We start from the raw sequence: 4,890 nt of genomic DNA, 5'->3' as shown, positions 1-4,890 counted from the left end.
TGTTTGCATCCATTCATATCGTATCTCTGTCCCTTCCTCTGCCTACTTGAAAAAGACGAGGCAGACGAAGACGACGCACACGAAGACGATGAAGACGAAGACCACGAAGACGACGGAGACGATGACGAAGGTTCTATCATTTTTTGAAAATAGGGCTCCCCAGATTTTATTTTTTTCAAAATAAGGGTGTTTGCGTTCGTTCAAATCGTCTCTCTGTCCCTTCCCCTGCCTACTGGAAGAAATTATCCTAGCTATCCATTTTCGACTTTTTTTTTTTTTTTTTTTTTTTTTTTTTTTTTATAGGGTTACTCAGATCTCATTTTTTAAAAATAAGGGTGTTTGCATCCGTTCATATCGTCTCTTTGTCCCTTCCTCTGCCTACTTGAAAAAGACGACGCAGACGAAGACGACGCACACGAAGACGATGAAGACGAAGACCACGAAGACGACGGAGACGACGACGAAGGTTCTTTCATTTTTTGAAAATAGGGCTCCCCAGGTTTCATTTTTTTAAAAATAAGGGTGTTTGCATCCATTCATATCGTATCTCTGTCCCTTCCTCTGCCTACTTGAAAAAGACGAGGCAGACGAAGACGACGCACACGAAGACGATGAAGACGAAGACCACGAAGACGACGGAGACGATGACGAAGGTTCTATCATTTTTTGAAAATAGGGCTCCCCAGATTTTATTTTTTTCAAAATAAGGGTGTTTGCGTTCGTTCAAATCGTCTCTCTGTCCCTTCCCCTGCCTACTGGAAGAAATTATCCTAGCTATCCATTTTCGACTTTTTTTTTTTTTTTTTTTTTTTTTTTTTTTTTTTTATAGGGTTACTCAGATCTCATTTTTTAAAAATAAGGGTGTTTGCATCCGTTCATATCGTCTCTCTGTCCCTTCCTCTGCCTACTTGAAAAAGACGACGCAGACGAAGACGACGCACACGAAGACGATGAAGACGAAGACCACGAAGACGACGGAGACGACGACGAAGGTTCTTTCATTTTTTGAAAATAGGGCTCCCCAGGTTTCATTTTTTTAAAAATAAGGGTGTTTGCATCCATTCATATCGTATCTCTGTCCCTTCCTCTGCCTACTTGAAAAAGACGAGGCAGACGAAGACGACGCACACGAAGACGATGAAGACGAAGACCACGAAGACGACGGAGACGATGACGAAGGTTCTATCATTTTTTGAAAATAGGGCTCCCCAGATTTTATTTTTTTCAAAATAAGGGTGTTTGCGTTCGTTCAAATCGTCTCTCTGTCCCTTCCCCTGCCTACTGGAAGAAATTATCCTAGATATCCATTTTCGACTTTTTTTTTTTTTTTTTTTTTTTTTTTTTTTATAGGGTTACTCAGATCTCATTTTTTAAAAATAAGGGTGTTTGCATCCGTTCATATCGTCTCTCTGTCCCTTCCTCTGCCTACTTGAAAAAGACGACGCAGACGAAGACGACGCACACGAAGACGATGAAGACGAAGACCACGAAGACGACGGAGACGACGACGAAGGTTCTTTCATTTTTTGAAAATAGGGCTCCCCAGGTTTCATTTTTTTAAAAATAAGGGTGTTTGCATCCATTCATATCGTATCTCTGTCCCTTCCTCTGCCTACTTGAAAAAGACGAGGCAGACGAAGACGACGCACACGAAGACGATGAAGACGAAGACCACGAAGACGACGGAGACGATGACGAAGGTTCTATCATTTTTTGAAAATAGGGCTCCCCAGGTTTCATTTTTTTAAAAATAAGGGTGTTTGCATCCATTCATATCGTATCTCTGTCCCTTCCTCTGCCTACTTGAAAAAGACGAGGCAGACGAAGACGACGCACACGAAGACGATGAAGACGAAGACCACGAAGACGACGGAGACGATGACGAAGGTTCTATCATTTTTGAAAATAGGGCTCCCCAGATTTTATTTTTTTCAAAATAAGGGTGTTTGCGTTCGTTCAAATCGTCTCTCTGTCCCTTCCCCTGCCTACTGGAAGAAATTATCCTAGCTATCCATTTTCGACTTTTTTTTTTTTTTTTTTTTTTTTTTATAGGGTTACTCAGATCTCATTTTTTAAAAATAAGGGTGTTTGCATCCGTTCATATCGTCTCTCTGTCCCTTCCTCTGCCTATCTGAAAAAGACGACGCAGACGAAGACGACGCACACGAAGACGATGAAGACGAAGACCACGAAGACGATGGAGACGACGACGAAGGTTCTTTCATTTTTTTGAAAATAGGGCTCCCCAGGTTTCACTTCTTTAAAAATAAGGTTGTTTGCATCCATTCATATCGTATCTTTGTCCCTTCCTCTGCCTACTTGAAAAAGACGACGCAGACGAAGACGACGCACACGAAGACGATGAAGACGAAGACCACGAAGACGACGGAGACGATGACGAAGGTTCTATCATTTTTTGAAAATAGGGCTCCCCAGATTTTATTTTTTTCAAAATAAGGGTGTTTGCATTCGTTCAAATCGTCTCTCCGTCCCTTCCCCTGCCTACTGGAAGAAATTATCCTAGCTATCCATTTTCGACTCTTTTTTTTTTTTTTTTTTTTTTTTTTAGGGTTACTCAGATCTCATTTTTTAAAAATAAGGGTGTTTGCATCCGTTCATATCGTCTCTCTGTCCCTTCCTCTGCCTACTTGAAAAAGACGACGCAGACGAAGACGACGCACACGAAGACGATGAAGACGAAGACCACGAAGACGACGGAGACGACGACGAAGGTTCTTTCATTTTTTGAAAATAGGGCTCCCCAGGTTTCATTTTTTTAAAAATAAGGGTGTTTGCATCCATTCATATCGTATCTCTGTCCCTTCCTCTGCCTACTTGAAAAAGACGAGGCAGACGAAGACGACGCACACGAAGACGATGAAGATGAAGACCACGAAGACGACGGAGACGATGACGAAGGTTCTATCATTTTTGAAAATAGGGCTCCCCAGATTTTATTTTTTTCAAAATAAGGGTGTTTGCGTTCGTTCAAATCGTCTCTCTGTCCCTTCCCCTGCCTACTGGAAGAAATTATCCTAGCTATCCATTTTCGACTTTTTTTTTTTTTTTTTTTATAGGGTTACTCAGATCTCATTTTTTAAAAATAAGGGTGTTTGCATCCGTTCATATCGTCTCTCTGTCCCTTCCTCTGCCTACTTGAAAAAGACGACGCAGACGAAGACGACGCACACGAAGACGATGAAGACGAAGACCACGAAGACGACGGAGACGACGACGAAGGTTCTTTCATTTTTTGAAAATAGGGCTCCCCAGGTTTCATTTTTTTAAAAATAAGGGTGTTTGCATCCATTCATATCGTATCTCTGTCCCTTCCTCTGCCTACTTGAAAAAGACGAGGCAGACGAATTGACGCAAACGAAGACGATGAAGACGAAGACCACGAAGACGACGGAGACGATGACGAAGGTTCTTTCATTTTTTGAAAATAGGGCTCCCCAGGTTTCATTTTTTTTTAGAAATAAGGGTGTTTGCATCCATTCATATCGTATCTCTGTCCCTTCCTCTGCCTACTTGAAAAAGACGAGGCAGACGAAGACGACGCACACGAAGACGATGAAGACGAAGACCACGAAGACGACGGAGACGATGACGAAGGTTCTATCATTTTTTGAAAATAGGGCTCCCCAGATTTTATTTTTTTCAAAATAAGGGTGTTTGCGTTCGTTCAAATCGTCTCTCTGTCCCTTCCCCTGCCTACTGGAAGAAATTATCCTAGCTATCCATTTTCGACTTTTTTTTTTTTTTTTTTTTTTTTTTTTTATAGGGTTACTCAGATCTCATTTTTTAAAAATAAGGGTGTTTGCATCCGTTCATATCGTCTCTCTGTCCCTTCCTCTGCCTACTTGAAAAAGACGACGCAGACGAAGACGACGCACACGAAGACGATGAAGACGAAGACCACGAAGACGACGGAGACGACGACGAAGGTTCTTTCATTTTTTGAAAATAGGGCTCCCCAGGTTTCATTTTTTTAAAAATAAGGGTGTTTGCATCCATTCATATCGTATCTCTGTCCCTTCCTCTGCCTACTTGAAAAAGACGAGGCAGACGAAGACCGACGCACACGAAGACGATGAAGACGAAGACCACGAAGACGACGGAGACGACGACGAAGGTTCTTTCATTTTTTGAAAATAGGGCTCCCCAGGTTTCATTTTTTTAAAAATAAGGGTGTTTGCATCCATTCATATCGTATCTCTGTCCCTTCCTCTGCCTACTTGAAAAAGACGAGGCAGACGAATTGACGCACACGAAGACGATGAAGACGAAGACCACGAAGACGACGGAGACGATGACGAAGGTTCTTTCATTTTTTGAAAATAGGGCTCCCCAGGTTTCATTTTTTTTTAGAAATAAGGGTGTTTGCATCCATTCATATCGTATCTCTGTCCCTTCCTCTGCCTACTTGAAAAAGACGAGGCAGACGAAGACGACGCACACGAAGACGATGAAGACGAAGACCATGAAGACGACGGAGACGATGACGAAGGTTCTATCATTTTTTGAAAATAGGGCTCCCCAGATTTAATTTTTTTCAAAATAAGGGTGTTTGCATTCGTTCAAATCGTCTCTCCGTCCCTTCCCCTGCCTACTGGAAGAAATTATCCTAGCTATCCATTTTCGACTTTTTTTTTTTTTTTTTTTTTTTTTTTTATAGGGTTACTCAGATCTCATTTTTTTAAAAATAAGGGTGTTTGCATCCGTTTATATCGTCTCTCTGTCCCTTCCTCTGCCTACTTGAAAAAGACGAGGCAGACGAAGACGACGCACACGAAGACGATGAAGACGAAGACCACGAAGACGACGGAGACGATGACGAAGGTTCTATCATTTTTTGAAAATAGGGCTCCCCAGATTTTATTTTTTTCA

This window comes from Palaemon carinicauda, chromosome 1, assembly GCF_036898095.1.
Source record: "Palaemon carinicauda isolate YSFRI2023 chromosome 1, ASM3689809v2, whole genome shotgun sequence".
Lineage (NCBI taxonomy): Eukaryota > Metazoa > Arthropoda > Malacostraca > Decapoda > Palaemonidae > Palaemon > Palaemon carinicauda.
Note: the sequence above shows the minus strand (reverse complement) of the source record.